The 16,060-nt window shown below is 44.1% G+C and overlaps 1 protein-coding gene across 18 annotated transcripts in view; it reads right to left on the bottom strand.

Annotated features, from left to right (window-relative positions):
• The window catches only part of nfixb (nuclear factor I/Xb), a 132,886-nt gene that overhangs the window by 59,372 nt on the left and 57,454 nt on the right, over positions 1 to 16,060 (bottom strand). The window lies entirely within an intron of this gene.

Genomic DNA, 16,060 nt, shown 5'->3' with positions numbered 1-16,060 from the left:
AAACAATGAGAAGGAAAAACAGAGGAATAATAAAGAAACTTGTGCGAGAGCTGAAATCTTGGAGACCCAGAGGTGACAAAAGATCACGCTGAGGGTTTGGAGGAGAAGAAGTAAGATGGAGAGCAAGCGGAGCGGCCCTGGTGTCTGTTTTCCCTCTGGCTGGTGATGGGCGACTGCAGCCAGCATAAACACATGCCTTCATGGCTCACACATTTCCTGCTTCACTCCACATCCCAGTGCTGGGCCACACAGGCTCAGGACACCACAGTGAGTTATACGCACGGGCGTGTGTCCGAGTATACCTCCGTACATGCATCCATGGCATGCTACTCTTGTGGTTAACATGGATTTAACCGTTTGCAGAAATCTTTCTCTTATCACAACTCCGACGACGTCTGTGCAGATGCCTGAACTCACAATGGTACCCGCACACAAATCACACATTAAAAAGCTCCATCTCAGCTGAAAGGAGATCTATTTCATACTGAGCTTTGAGGAAGGAAAGAACCAGCCTCATTCCCATCTCATATGTGGTCTAACAAGCCTTAGCACTATTCATCTCCCCACTTGTTGGCGTACCTCTCCTCCCACAGGCAAGATATCTTAATGCATAGTACTCCTTCTCCCTCACATACGTGTGAGAGAGCGTGTTGCATCATTCTGTTACTTTAAGGGGGAGTGGAGCAGCAAGGTTGTCTAATGTGTTGATTCTACACAGTTCCTTTCATCTATTGAGAGCCTTTTCTCATCTATAGCGAGAACCTCCTCAATCACCTTTGAGACAAAATCAGGCGGAAAGAGTGATTTAAGACACAATGACGATGGGTAGAGAGGAGCAGGGCTGTGTGGGAGATTGAAAGGCAGGGGGGGGGGGCTAAAGAGATGGATCGAGGAAAGAGAAGGTAGAAAAAAAAAAGAGTCAGCGGAGGGGCTGCAAGGGACCTCGCGATCCGTTATCCTAGAGAGACAATTCCCAAGAGGACCTGCCGTTAATTGGAAAAAGACATTACTGGTCAACTCCAGCTTTGTGGTCTCCCATCTACACTCCACTGGTATACTACCAAGCTGTGCTTCACTGCATGAGTTAGAGAAGCACAGGAGAAAATGTTCTTCTGAACATCCATTTCAGCAAAGGCGTTAAAGCTTTTAGAGCTGAGGGGTCGCCGAGGCACGTCTCTCTCTCTCTCTCTGGTAAATGGTGTGTAAAACAGGCCTGGTGATGAAAGTGGCTGTGTCCCAGAAGGAGATGATTATCTGGGGCAAATTTCACACACTGCGGGGCACTGAGTGTCCCTTAAGGATCGTGTAAGGGCTGTATAGACATTATATAGTGCTGGATGAGTATCCCTAAAGTAACGGGGCAATCATCTGGGCATCGTCCGCCTTGAATGGAAAACACACTCTTGTCCATAAATCTGGTTAAGGAGGAGCATTTATTCAAAGGCTGTAAACATGAAAAAGACAAACGATTTTTACGGTCTATTCAAAGAGCTGCTATAGTTGCTGTGTGGAGTCTAGTCTCGAATAGATCCCGGACCGAGACCTGGGAGCACATTAGGCCACAATGAATGACTCACACAAACTTACAGATGTACAGCACATTGTGAGATGAGGAAGTAAAAAATGTGACCAAAAGTCCACAGTGGGAAGTTGGAAAAGATGGAAGTGGCATGAATCAGAGCACTTTCATCCCAAAGACATGTGTTTTTCAGACGTTCTCTTTACTTTAATTGTTGATGTTTCATTTCCAGTGTTTGGCTGGATGGAGCTACTTTGTTAGGTTTATGAATATGTGGGCGAGTGTTTGATTTAAAATACATGCATTCACTAATTAAATAATGCAGACATGAGATGTGATACATCTGCTTTATCATTTGTACTTCAAACCTCCAGCTCGCACAATATTCTCATATTCACTGCACAGTTTAAATATTAGGAATCAATTAAAATAAATCTAAGAAAGACTTAAGAAGTAGCTTTCTTTAAGCGCGCAAATGCATGTTATACTGCAGAAGCTAACCAGCAGCTAACGTATCAACCTGCAAACACAATGTGTGAACGTGAAATATTTGATGTTTGAAATATCTGGTTCACCCAGTACTATGCAATCCTATACCATAAGGCCTGGATGGCATATGGTAAACGCAGTGGTATTTATATAGTGCTTTTCTGGTGATCGCTTATTAAAAGCTTATTACTGCAGCTGTAATTTAACTGCTGACCGTTAATAAAAAAGTGATTACATACGCCTGTGTTGCCAGCTAACGAGCACAACACCGCTCCCAACACACGACCGCCAAGTGTTGAATTAAAAAGACGACTGATACATTACCTCGCTGATCAGCGGCCACGGTCGCTCAGCCTGCGCGCTCATGTCGAACAACATGTGTTAAGTATGGTTGCTAAGGTCATCAGGGTCCACAAGGTGAAAGCTGATCATCAGCAGGTATATCAGTTTACATGAAAATTAATATGCGTCACACAAACTCTCTCATGTGTCATTTTGTGTGCGTTCTACACGCCCCCTCTCTGTTTGCTTGCTTTTCACTCTGCCTGCAGTCTCCTAATGGCTCAAGTGAGGTCGTTCTTTTAGAGAGCGCACTGTTTAACCCCTGTCAGCGCATGCATGTCTTTGCATATGTATGCATACATATAAATATGCTGCATATGTTTGAGCATGCACAAAAGTGTGTGAGCGTGTTTCTCCTGTGTGTGCCCAGAGCATTTCTGTGCTGCTCTGAGCTGTGGGCTGTTTTAGGCTGCGGTCTAAGTTCAATAAGCCAGGTTTGACATACGCGAGCATTCTGTACAAACACTGTCCAGTGGTCGGCCCTGCACTCTAACCCTGCTATTATGACTGCTGCGCTGCCAGTGTGCATATGTTGCAGTAGCGGAAAGAGGAAAAGCAGGAGGCAAGAGAAAGAAAAACAGCACAAGTTGGCAAATTAGAAAAAACAAGAACAAAACCAGAGTCCAGAAGGGACAACGAGCTGCCCAGACCTAAAAATATTGTGATGTTCTTCCCCAACGACTGAATATGTTTCTAGGGTAATGACAGGGTTGGACAAAATAAATACAGAGTAAAGAAGCTGGCTCGGAGCAAGACCAGCAGGTGTCTCTGCACAGGAACAAGGTAGAGCAGCAAAGACGGCCGCTAGCAAAACCAGTTAGCGCAAGCTGAAGGTTGTGTCAGTACGTACTACCGCTGCTCTCTGTTTAGTCATCGTGTCTGATATCAGTGCCAGACAAGTCAATCCAGACAGTCGGAAAACAATGTCAGCCTCACAGATGTTTCTGAACCCACACTTAAAAAAATTATCTATTCTTATCTAATCCAATTTGCTGTTATAGAAAACAACCCGCAATGTTTCAACTCGGATCTTGATGTACTGTGTAATGAAATTCACCAAATGGAAAAAGTGAATTGGTTTAGTGGGCTGAGACAACCAGCAATGATGTTAATCTGGAGAATTAACTGTACTTTGCTGTACAGTGCCCTAATCTAATTGACCAGTGAAGGCCATTGGATAAAAGCCTGCCCTCCGTGCCTTCCACATCCTGTGAATTACTACACGTCTGACTACCATCCTACCTGCCTGCTGGCCTCTCCATCTGCCCACTCAACTAGCAAATGAAAACCTTCTTCGGCACACTGCAACCTGCCTAATACTACACTTGTCTCTCGTACACCCTACTAGGCATGTGCTGTCTCAGTGGTGGTTTTCTCATAAAGAGCTACAGTGTCAGCCTGCCTGCCTGCCAGCTTGCTGCTCCCATAAAGACGTAGGAATGAGGGACCAATCTCATTAGGGGAAGATTAGGCCAACATCTGTTTGCTGTCCCGATGCCATTGCTGCTGCTTCTGCTGCTGTGTGGCTCTGATGAGTGGTAATGCCACTGCCAGGGTATTGTACGAGCTAACGTGCACGCAAGCACACCCACTCTCCACACAATCTAAGCTGTTATGAGATACTAATCACTGCTGTCATTGGCTTGGAGTGGAAGAGTTAGCGGTGGCCTGACCAAGTTTGTGTGTGTTGTCTTTGTTCTGCTGCATGGTCCAAGCCCACAAAACAAGTCGCAAAACACCCGAGGGATATGAGTAACAGACCAAAGACAGAACCCAAACAGCTACAATGTTATGAGAGGGAGAGAGGAAAGCAACAAGTGAGTAAGAGGCAGAAGTAGGGAGGGATAGCAGGAGAAAGGGAAACACGTGAGGAGGTTAAATGTAACAGAGGCTTTATTGTTTGTGGTTCGTTGGGGAGGGAACGAGTTGAGCGAAGGAGGGGAAAGGGAGCAGGATGAGGGGAGGGGAGGGAGACAGTGGGAACAGCGCGTTGGCAGAAGCCAAAGCGTCAGGCAGACCTGCTCAGTCAGCCTGCAGAATACGGCCTCCCTCCCAAACAAGCAGCACGATAATCTGACTAATGCTGCTCAGTGGAAATCAAACAGCTATGGCACAAGATTAAACAGGCTAGGAAGGAGCAGGTCATTCACAGGCAACACACAAAACAAGCTAGGCTTGAATAGTTGTAACTTACGATTGTGAGTTACAAGTGAGTCATCAAATTCAATTCCTCACAGGAAGTTGGAGAGGTTTGCATTTTAACAAACACACCTCTTTTCCTATGACGGAAAAACTGGTGTTTATACCACACTTATGCCTGTGTTAAACTAGTGCTGGAAAACAGTCGGCACATTAGCGTAACTGCTAGCTGAAAACATGCTAGAAAAATGGCTCAATAAACAGAACATTATCAGAGTCGTAATAGCTGTTTCCCCTGTTTCCACTCTTTAAAAGAAAATCTAACTTTCAGCAATAAGCACGTTTTTGGCTGCTGGCTTATTATAAAAGAGAAAAGGCATCTTTTCAGGAACGTTAAATCACAAGCTGTCCCCCCCGTGCACTGAAAAGCTTCTCGGTAGGTGTCAGCTAAATGCTGCCAGTTGTATTTGGAATATATATAGAGGGGTCTAATGTTTTAATCACTGCTCCACTATAGCTTCTGGTCTCCGGAGGCAGCATTGAGTGCACAGCTGTCGAGAAGCACTCCACTTAGTGAGTGAATAGGAATTCAGACACTGTGTTTGACTTTGCAAGAATTGCATCAAAAATTATGGAAACTGCATGAAAACAAACTGTAAATCTGCTGCTAAGAAACACCAATGATGCACCTTTGCTTTAAAAAACAAAACCTTTTTTCAGCATCTTGAGATTTTCATTAGTGAACAGAAGACACGGTGTGATAAAAGTGTGGAGCTGGCTTTAAAACGATTATCACCGTGAAAAATGAACCACTCGAGTTTCATCTGCTTTCTCTGTTTGCAAAGGAAGATCTCTCAATCTCCTGCATTTTATCAGTCTAGTGTGAAATGTAGCTTTTAGGTGAAAATGGATGAAGTCGGACATGTTGTTGCCATGTTAACACCAAAAGCATAAAACATTTGGGAACCATAAGTAAAACAAAAAGAAGTTTTGACGAGCTGTACACAGAGTTAGCTCCAGTCACATGTCAAATCGTTTCCATTGAAACGACCTTTAGAAGGTCCGGTTGTAATGAGTGCACAGACATAACTGGTATAACTGGACTGATTTCATGGTGATGTTTTTAAACACTGCAGCTCCAAAGAACTTTTCTCTTCTGATTTTTAAGCAGATTTATTGGTTTGCATTTCTTTGCCTTTGATTTTTGACGGTCCTGCTGACCATATGCTGCAACTTTGTAAACTTTAAACTCTGGAAATTAAGTTTGTATTTTCATTTTTTCCTGCACCAAAGTATCCGTATAGTAAAGCATCGTACTCTGCTGTGACTCGATGGCCAACATGTACAGTATACATTGAAAGGAATGCACATATGCACATACTTCCTTGTCAGCAGCAGGAAGACAACTGGCAGATAATGATCTGTGTAGGGGCCAAGGGTTTCTCTTTTTCTCTACGTCTCCCTTTCTTACTCTTGCACTTACTCATTTTCTCTCTCCATCTTTGACAGATTTTAAGTAAATACCAGCAAACAAGCAATTATTTCTGGCAGCCCGGGCCCCTTTTCCCTTCCAAAAGACGTGGAGCAGAGGGAGAGGGGGTGGATGAAATCACCCTAACAGATGTGATTTAAATCAATATTACATTATATGTGCCTTTATTTATTTAAAAAAAAAAGTAACACAGGGAACCAAACCAAAATGGGCCCAGTGATGACTGCTGCCCTTTGCATGATGGAATAATTGCTTTTAATACATCGGGGTTTTTCATATTTTAATTTCCTTTTACCCCCTGCTTGTCTTTCTTCTGTGTTCCTGCAGGTCTGAGCAATCCCCCCGATGTTAAAATAATATCAGGGAAAAAAACGGAAAATCAGCCGAGCTGTCAGACGTAGAGTTTTAACACAAACCATCTGGTGGAATGATGGAGGTAAACAGGCGCAAACAGAGCTGGCCTGGGAGGAAGGCTGGAGCAGGGGGGTGGAAAGGGAGGCCGCTGAAGGAGGAGAAAAGAAGCAGAGATCCTGAGAATGAAGATGGGGCTGAGAGAACCTGAACTGTACAGAGGAGGAGTTATGGAGACTGTGCTGGTAGGAGTTTAAAAAAAAAAAGAAGTGGAGATTTTTGTGAGAGAGGTGAAAGGTGGAGGATGAAGAGGAGGAAGAGAGACGGATGATTGGGAGGGGAGGATAGAGAGGGTGACAAATTAAGGTGCTGCAGTGGAGACTTGACAGAAGGAGAGGAGGAGTGGGAGCGTCAAACACTCCTCTGTGTTGTAGCCATTATAACAGAAAACAGGACAATAGGAGGGCGTCTTTCCAAAATGCTATGAAACCATTCTCAAATTGAATTTGACTCACTAGAACTTCAACATTCTGCAATTAACCAACTTATTCTACTAGCTTCAACTATTGAAGCTAGTAGATATTGAAGCTACTGCTGCTGCATATCAACCTTTTTTCACTGATATCACAGGTAGACTGTACATAAAGGATGAGCATACCCACAGTGACATCAACGTTTGATTTGTTGTGCTGAAGGTGTTTGCCTTTTTGTTTGCTGAACAGCGTCTCTTAGTGCAACCAAACACTGAACAACACAAAATGGCACCTACCTGTCACTCTGAGGGGCCGCGCTCTTAATTATGACTTTAAGCCACATTTTAAACAGGTGAGAGTAACATAGCCAGTATTCACTCATATAGTTACTAGCTGTTTATGCTAGGATATAAACATATGCTTTAAAGTAAAGTCAATTAAACAGGAAGGGGGAATGAAAAACCACGAGTCAGAAAACAGTTGATCAGTCTTATGGCGAGGGCTAATTACTGTGTGTCCAAACATGTGCGTTTAAGAGCTAATTAGAAACTGTATTCATTCATCAACAGTGAAATGTTACCTGTGTTAGGTATGGTGCTAGCATCACAGATTATATGGATGGCACCACTGGCCTTCTTAACATCTACATCTGTGAAGAATGTGTCTATGTATTGCTGCAGCATAGTGTTTTAGTCTAACACAGCCTACAGAGAAGACCTCATTTCCATAATCAAAGTCATGCAGAACTATGGTGGTTAAAGCAGTCTGCATCTATTGCACTTTCCACCTTGCTTTTTTACAACAATGCATCACAGATACAGAATATAGGCAAGTGCAGGTCACTGGGCAACCTTTCAGACTCAGCAGTTAACATGCTATCCACTGGTTGAATAGTCAAGCACATCCCCAAAATGTAATATGTAGGTCGACAGGGACTGTCTAGGTTTTGCACCAAACCTCAGTGGACATCTGAACGACATTTGTGAAGTCCCCAGAGGTTCCTGCTTTAACGTCCCGAGGCCGATGTTATATTATTCTGCTGATCAACAGATTGTACTAACATGCAAAGGATTGTGTCCATGTCACATCAATCTTGCTCGCAATATGCATCGATTTAAAGAATGTGGCTCTTCAAATACTCGCAAATCTGCTAAACACCTTTTATGAAAAAAGAAAAGCTTAAAAAAAATCCCCAAGTTACAAAGAAGACGTTCTGCGTGAGAATCGCTGAATGCAAATATACAGTAGGCTTGCCAGTTAATGAGCAAACTCCACAGGGCACATTTAATGAGTGATTTAACTGTGGTGATTAAAGCAGTTAATGTATAAGGATTGGCCACATTTTGCAGCCACACAGCATACTTCTTCCTGTTCTGAATGTCAGACTTGAATGTTGTGCTGTAGAATCAGTAAGCAGAAGCATGCTAATAAAAACTAACTATACTTGAATGAGAAGGTGTTCAGCGAAATAGGTAAAGAACATGTGTGACAGGACACGTGGTTCATTGTGGCGACAGGGAGGTGACATGAGTTGGAAAATGCTTCAGCAGATACGTCAGTAGTTTTTTCTTACCTTTGTTGAGACAGTTCATGATGGCAGCAGAAACATGAAGGAAGAAAGAAAAATACATAAATCAGCATTATGGTTTCACGCTCACATTTTCTCTCCTCCCTGAGCTTAGAGGCAGATAGCCGCCCACCCCTAGCCTGGTTCTTCTGCAGGTTTCCTGCTGCAAGAAAACATTTATCTGGGTAAAATAGTTCACAGTAGTGCAGCTGTAATGGAAACTTTCCCCCCATTGCGAAACTACGCAAGAAAAACTCAAAATGGTGCCACATTCTCTAAATACAGAGTACAAACATAAAATGCTGAAGTCGTCTGAAGATTCAATATTACTGGTTTAAGATAAAGAGTCAAATAAAGCCCACACTAGTTTGTGTGCCTCGAGAAAGCGCAGAGTTTTGGCTTCGATGCAGATTGAAACAGTAACTACAGGATAAACATGTGAATAAAATGTGTGAACAAATACTGGATGCAATGCTGTGAAACTGGCAACATTGAACTCATAACTTGATAGATTACTTTAACCTAGCGCAGGTTGAAATCTGAGCATTACTTCAGGTTACCACCGAGAGCATTGGAAACTAGTGACATTTCTTCATTTGGTCGCTTCTTCAGAGGTAGTTAGCAAGGAAAAAAACCATGTCAAACGGAGACGGTTCGATCAGACTACACTGCAGCTACAGCTCACTTCCCCACTTTAGGGATGACTAAGGAAACATCACTACTGCTGGCGGCATTCATCTTTCTTTTGTTGTTGTGCGTTTTTTCTGAAAACTCAAGTGTCATTCCCACAGCAAACTTGTTAACAAAGTGACTCAGTCCAGCTTTGTTAGACTGAGTCACTCACACAGGTGCAGTTAGCCTGTATGAACAGGCTAACTGCACCTGGAGTTACAGGAGATTTCATTCTTAGTTTAATTACCAATTTGTGGTCTGCCCTTGCTGCAGCTTCTCTGCTACTCTCTGTGCTCAGAGCTATGCTAGCTGCTAGGTTAGCATGCGCCGCTGCACTTTGACTCACAGGTGGTCCTCCAGTTTGCGGTCGGTCTGTTTGAGTCACTACAGTTTGGTACTCTATTATAACTTCATGAAATAAAATGAGTATACCGATCATACTGCTTTAATACTGGTTTGGCAAAATTATTTTTATTAATTAGCAACTTTGTTCGTGTCAGCCTTTGACTGATATTTTTATACAAGTTGCCACATTATCCTTTTTGTGCATTCTTGTGGCCATATTAATCATGTAGCAAAAAAGATTTTATAGCGATGGCCCTTGCTGCTATAAAGTTCACGGAGTACACGGAGTATAGGGTTATTTTATTGATACCCACAGGAACTCCTTCACAGTGTTTAAATTTCCACTGTAGGCCAACACAATGACAGCAACCCTCTTAGCTCCCTACTCGCAGACCATATCCACATTAATTCACATTCTTTTTGGATGACTTGAATAAAAATTTACATTATTAATGGAAGCTGTTACAAAATTACAACATCAGCTTGTGAGTGTGGGAGACCAGCACTGCAATGTAAACAGAAATGACCCAGTTTTTGCAGTGGAAAGGACACCATTATCTGTGTTATTGGTTTTAACAGACTATACAACGCCTCTCCTTGATAAAAATTTGGCACAAAAAAGACTCCAAAATCCACACATAATGAAAAGCTGAAGTAAGCAGCATACCCCTTTAGGATGTCAGCTGCCCCTCTCTCAGTGCATTACTCCTTGTGGTGGCGTGCCCCCTCTCAGGTGACACAGGAGCTGATGAGGCCTGACAGAAGGTCAGTGACCTCACTTCCTACTCTAATTGGTCCTGGGTGATAAACCGGCCCCCCGGGACACAGGGAGATGTAGGGCTCAGTGCAGCAGGAAGCAGCGAGGAGTTGTGGAGTGGGGTGAGTAACTGGGGGCCTTGCGAGGCCTCTTCTAACTCGAGCATTTGGTAATGCGCTAATTAGTTTTAAGAGTTCAACATCCCCCCTTTCTGGCCCTCACTAGAAACAGATGTTAAGCTTGAGGAGGGGATGGGGGTGATATGCTGAGACTGCCGAGATACAAATCTCCAGAACAGGAAAAGAAGAGAATGCGAGGGTTCCAACGGATCTGAGTCATTCTGCCCGGCCCCTCTCTGACAGGTGAAGCGGATGACAGTGCAATTTCACACCTCGCCGAGCGAACGACAGATTCTTATGCGTTAGCGGGGAGGAGAACAAAACATCCCCCTGAAAAGCGGCGCACGTGCCCACATGTACGTCTCTCTCACACACGGAAATAGAACGCGACATAATCTATCCTGTTAACACTCGAACCGCAATGCCCTATTCAGGTGTGTGTGGCATTTGTAACCTAAACAAAGAAAAAAGACACAACGTTGTGGGGAGGTGTGAATACACTGGAACAGTCAAAAGTTGACAGCAGGATTACCAGGAGAACGTGGCTTGCTTTGTCGGTTGAGGGGGGGGTCTGGAAGTGATCTGTAGCACTGACAAGAAAACAGGACTGTATGTACGCGGGGGTTAAAGGGATTTAAGGGGGCAAAGGAGGGGGGTTGGGGAGGTCCAGGGAGGCGCAGTTGATGTAACCTCTGACCTTTCGGCACGCTCCACGGCCTCCCAGAAGCCACTTCAAAGTGCACCCTGCATGCGAGTCCCTCGTGCCACAGAAAAAAAGAAAAGAAAAGGGAGAACGAGCAAACGAGCAAGGAGGGCGAGTTTCAGCTGACATCGGTGTCACCGAGCTGCGTGTACACTCAAAGCTAATCACAAAACAAGCACGCTGTACGTTTCCGTGTGCACGTTACCATGCACTGATGCACACACTTCTACCTTGCACCAAATCTCAATACAATGTTTCATTGTTTCATGTTTACGCACAAATATTTCAAGACTTTGTCTCGACATTCCTGTTAAGTAAAAAGAATTTTTTGATCATTGTTCTATACACTTTCCCCCAAAACTCAGCAAGACAGAAACTGTTTGTTTTTAACTCACTAGTGCAGGCCAATGATTTGCACATTATACTGTACATACGCAGTCTGTATGTGTAATGAACAAAATCCTCTGACAGGCGGCAAAACCAGAATCCAGTGACAATGACCTAAAGATATCATTTATCCACAACAACTAGCTATACTTGGATCCTCTAAACCAGCAGAAAATGACTTGCATGCTCAAAAAGTTAAAAAGTCTTTAAAAAGAAAAAAATATTTTTAAATACATTAACTTCTGAGACCACAAGTGGAATCTTACGGTGTTTAAATAAATGAAGCTGACTTCAGAAGCCAAAAACTGCAGTTCCTTAAATGACCACTCGTGGCTGAGCGCTCACACAGTGCTGTGTTACAAATCTGACATTAGAGAAGAAATGCATGAAATAGTTTTTACAACCAGTTTTGTTCTTTTTCACTTTGCCCATTTCAATAAATACTTACAACACATCTGGGGTGTAGCACTATGAGTGACATCCTCACTAACAAGAGTCTATTTCTTCCTCCAAAACACTCTTTTTCTGGCCCTGGATCTCAAAGATTTGCACATAACACATACTGCACAAAAAAGCCTCTCATCCCAAAACCACAGACCACCCTCCTGCCCCCCCAGAAGAGCATTAACTGTCAAACAACAAACTCCCATAACACCGTCATTCTCCTCTCCATTTCCCTTAGCGTGTGTGGTCTGATTACTCAGGCCTCTGCGGTTTAGCTCTGACCCAGGGAGTATTCAACACAGGCAGGGCTGCATGGGCTGATGGAAGGTTGGGGGGCACTTTGATGAGGGTGATGTGCCAGGATGAGGAAACGCGATATCATCTGTGAGCTGTCAACTTCCAGCGAGAAAGCAGACCCAGAGTGCCGTTATCATGCCAGCCCCATCGTGCCACACTTGATCCCCCAATTCTTCCCATAGCCCCATGGCTATTTCTGACCTATGTAAAAACCACCTGACAGTTGACGGGAATCTGTCATCAACCTTGTTGACTGATTGTGTGTGTACACACACTCAAACATATACATCAACATACAAGTGCTGTGTGCAAAATATTAAGCCAGCACACATAGTGGAATTCCCTCCTGACTCTAGCTTCCAACAACAGTAGCGCACACTTCCAAGAGACTGGGGAAGAATTGCTCATTTACTTTGGCTGTGTCAGCCGACAGCAGCCACCTTGGCCAGACCGCCTCCTACTGGGTCTCTGCCGGCCTAGAAAGAAGTAACAAAGCAGGAATAGCCACAAAGACAGAGGGAAACTAGGAGGAAGCGAAGAAAAGGGGCTGGACAGCCAGTGCTGGAGAGTAGATTTACTCAAGTACTGTTGCCTCAATCTAGTGTGCACACTCTCACACTTCTGGCTCTTGCACTAAATTTTAGAAGTAAATATTTATATGTCAGATAAGAAAGTTGTGGATTAAAGTGCCCATATATATATATATAGTTACAATTCTGTTGTAATAGATCGATGCATGAACCGTGAGGTCAGCCAGTACTCATTTCAAACTTTTTGATGATTGCTAGACAAGAACTTTTTTGGACACAGGTTTTGTCCTTTTTTTTTAAACAAAGTTGTAGTTATTATTTGATTTTGCCTGTTTCACCACATAAGTATGCAAGTGAAGAGAGAAAGAGAAGCCCTGCTTACCACCTACTAACTTTTGTCCCTGTTTGTCTGCACAATTTGAAAAAGCACCGCTTCTCTAGCCAGAGAGTAAAAACACATGATGCAGATCCTCGCTGTAGGCCGGCTTATAAAAGAGCTGAGCAAGAGAGACGACAGGCTGAGAGTTAGTCTCGAAAATACAGGATCAAAATCATCATGAAAGGCAATGATCCTAATGCTATCGCACTGAGGAAGCGAGCCCAGCCGACTCCATAAACACGCTAAGAGTTTGTAAGCAGCGCTCGAGGTGAGAGTGCGTTCGAGAAGGAGCAGAGCAGGAGAAAAGATTTTAGTCACTTAGTCCTTCATTTCCTGTGAAGGCACGCTAAAGAATTCAGCAATGTGCTGCAAATGTTTCGCAAACAACTGCCGGCCATATTGATGATCACAACTGGCAACATTCCCCCAGTTGGGTTGATTCGGGCTCGACACTCAACAGATTGAGCTGTGCGAGTCGCTGTGTGCTCACCATCGCACATGTTCTAACTGTCATAGCAGTCATCTGCTCAGAGCTCTCTGCATACACTGGCACACACATACACACACGCAGAGTGAAATATTGACACAAGCTGCTGGAAGCCTGGCTATTTTGTGCAGCAAAATGCAGGAAAGGCCTCGTCTTTCCATCGTTCAAATCTTGGCCTGCATGGTTCTGTTTTGGTTCATGTCTCGCTGCTTTTCGGGGGTGAGGGGGCCTGAATGCATACCACATGCTAAACGTGCGCACTCGTGACAATGCGGGGCAGTCTGGTTAGAGGCATAGCATGCTGTTACGCAGGAATTGAGCTCGTAGGGTCTAGGGCGCAATGAGGTTTAGAGGAAACGGGTCTTCAGCCCGACCTCCAGATTATCAGTTGCTCTATAAATGCAGACCCTGGAGAATATCCCAGCGACCTATAATGACAGACACCATGAATTCTGGAGTCAATGAGCCTAACAAATGTTAACAATGCAGCCCCTCTCACTGTCGCCCTCCCCCACCACCACCCTTTTCAGCTCCCAACCACTGGGACCATTGTAGCAATTAGTATAATGAATGTGGTTTTGCTGGTAGGTAATCACATACTGTATGGTGCAGGCCCCCCTCCCCACATACAGGCGCTCGGCTTTGAATGCTTTGGTTTCATTACAGTCCTACTCTTTAAAAAAAACAAAACTCACTCCCACTTGCTTTCCCTCTCTCTTTCTCTTCCTTGCAAAGCTCGCCTCCTAACTCCTACACCCATCCTTTCCGCTCCGTTCAAATCTAAACAAAAGACACATCTGGTCTGTCTCTTACCCCCCTTTTCTCCCCTCTAGCTTGCTTTCTCTTTAACTCCCTCCTTGTTTCTAGTCTTTTTCAACTGTTTCTATCAGCATAAGAGCAGCACTTTGTTGGTGGGAAGAGCTGGGTGAAGGAGCTTTGTTAGTGGGTCAACAACTCGACTAAAGTCTGTTGCTGGAGTTCGGCTCACTGTAAAAGACAGACACTGTGTCTCACAGCCTCATGCATACAAACTCCAAACCAACTGAGTATTAATCTGACGGTGTCTCTCAGAACTGATCTAGGAGTGGCTCCTAAACTTCCAGTCACACATAAACTCAAGTATTCTGTCACAAAAACAAAACCCTGTTAATGTGAACTGATTTTCACGTGAGTAATATTTAGCACGTTTGCTAGTAAAACTGTAGTAGTTAACACATTCTCCTAACATGTGAAAGATCTGGTTCAAGACTCGGAGGAGATACAAACCCTGGGGAGGGTTGCATTATGAAGGGCGTCTGTGGATCCCTCCACTGTGATGACCTCTGATGAATAAGGCAGCAGCTGAAGGAAGCATTACTGAACTGATTGAACCAGAGTGCGTGAGTTTCAGTACTCCTGCAGAGGCAGAACCACGTCATATTCAGCAAATAATTAAAACTCTCTCCATTATTTTCAGCTTACTCAATGTGCAGCAAGTCTCAGCTACAATAGCAGTCTACTTCTGTTGGTTTCACAGTGGGCACTTGCTTGACGTTTCACAATAGAGACGGGAAAAGAGCCCTAAAATGCAATCGTCATAGGTTTTAAAAATGTTTTCTGGAGAAGGGGCCAGCAAAGAAGATGAATTTAGATTTCCTCAGCCAGCTGTTTCTAACACCTGCTTTGATTTAACTGTGCACTTGATGTCTTTTGGAGTCATTTGAAACCAGCGAGATCAAGAGAAATCTCTTATTGTAATTCCTCAACCAACCAATCGGCACACATTAGCAATAGGTTTGCTTTGTATGGCTGAAATCGGCTTCTACCTACTTGAACTGTTAGTTTACCTATTTAGACAAATCATTCACCACACCGGCCTTCCTGGCATCTGAATAAGCACCACCCAACACAAAATCATGAAGTTTGTGAGTTTTGAGCACACAGGTGAGGAGCGGAACCTTAACACTGGCTACATCTGTTCAAACCGTGTCACAAGCAAAAACAGGAACAAATTTAGAACAATCGATTATCTTCTCAAAAGATAACCTCCTTCATCCGTTGTGCCTACTCACAGCCCTCAGGGAGTCTCCGGTCTCCATCAGGCCCACTGACACACACACGCAAATGGAGCCGCAACTGTGCTGAGTAGGCTATAAAAGCCTCTGACAAGTATGTGTGAGTGACTGTTGTTCCTCAGCAGATGTCTAATAATGCACATGATTTAATGCTTTTGACCATCAAATCCACCCCGGGTTCAGGCATCAGTACCTGCCCTTTCCAGCGGGGTCACCACGGCTCACGATCTCACCGACTTTCGCCCTTTGAGCTGTCAAAGGACACCGGCTTCACATCTGGAGCCAGGGCGCCGAGGGTGCTGTTGTCATACAGCAACACTCTTCTGTTGCCTTTTTGTGTTTTCTCCCACAGCCCCCTTTTACCCCCTCAACCTTATCTCTCTTTTTCTCACTTTCTTCCCAGCTTGTTTCTCTCCGTTCCTCCATCCGTCCTTTGGTTTTATATAGAAAAACATTCCTGGTGTTCTACTCGGCTCCAGTGAAACCTGGTGCTTATTTTCAGTGCCCTAAATTG

The sequence above is a fragment of the Astatotilapia calliptera genome, chromosome 4, assembly GCF_900246225.1.
Source record: "Astatotilapia calliptera chromosome 4, fAstCal1.2, whole genome shotgun sequence".
Lineage (NCBI taxonomy): Eukaryota > Metazoa > Chordata > Actinopteri > Cichliformes > Cichlidae > Astatotilapia > Astatotilapia calliptera.
Note: the sequence above shows the minus strand (reverse complement) of the source record. Positions and strands in the feature narration are given on the sequence as shown.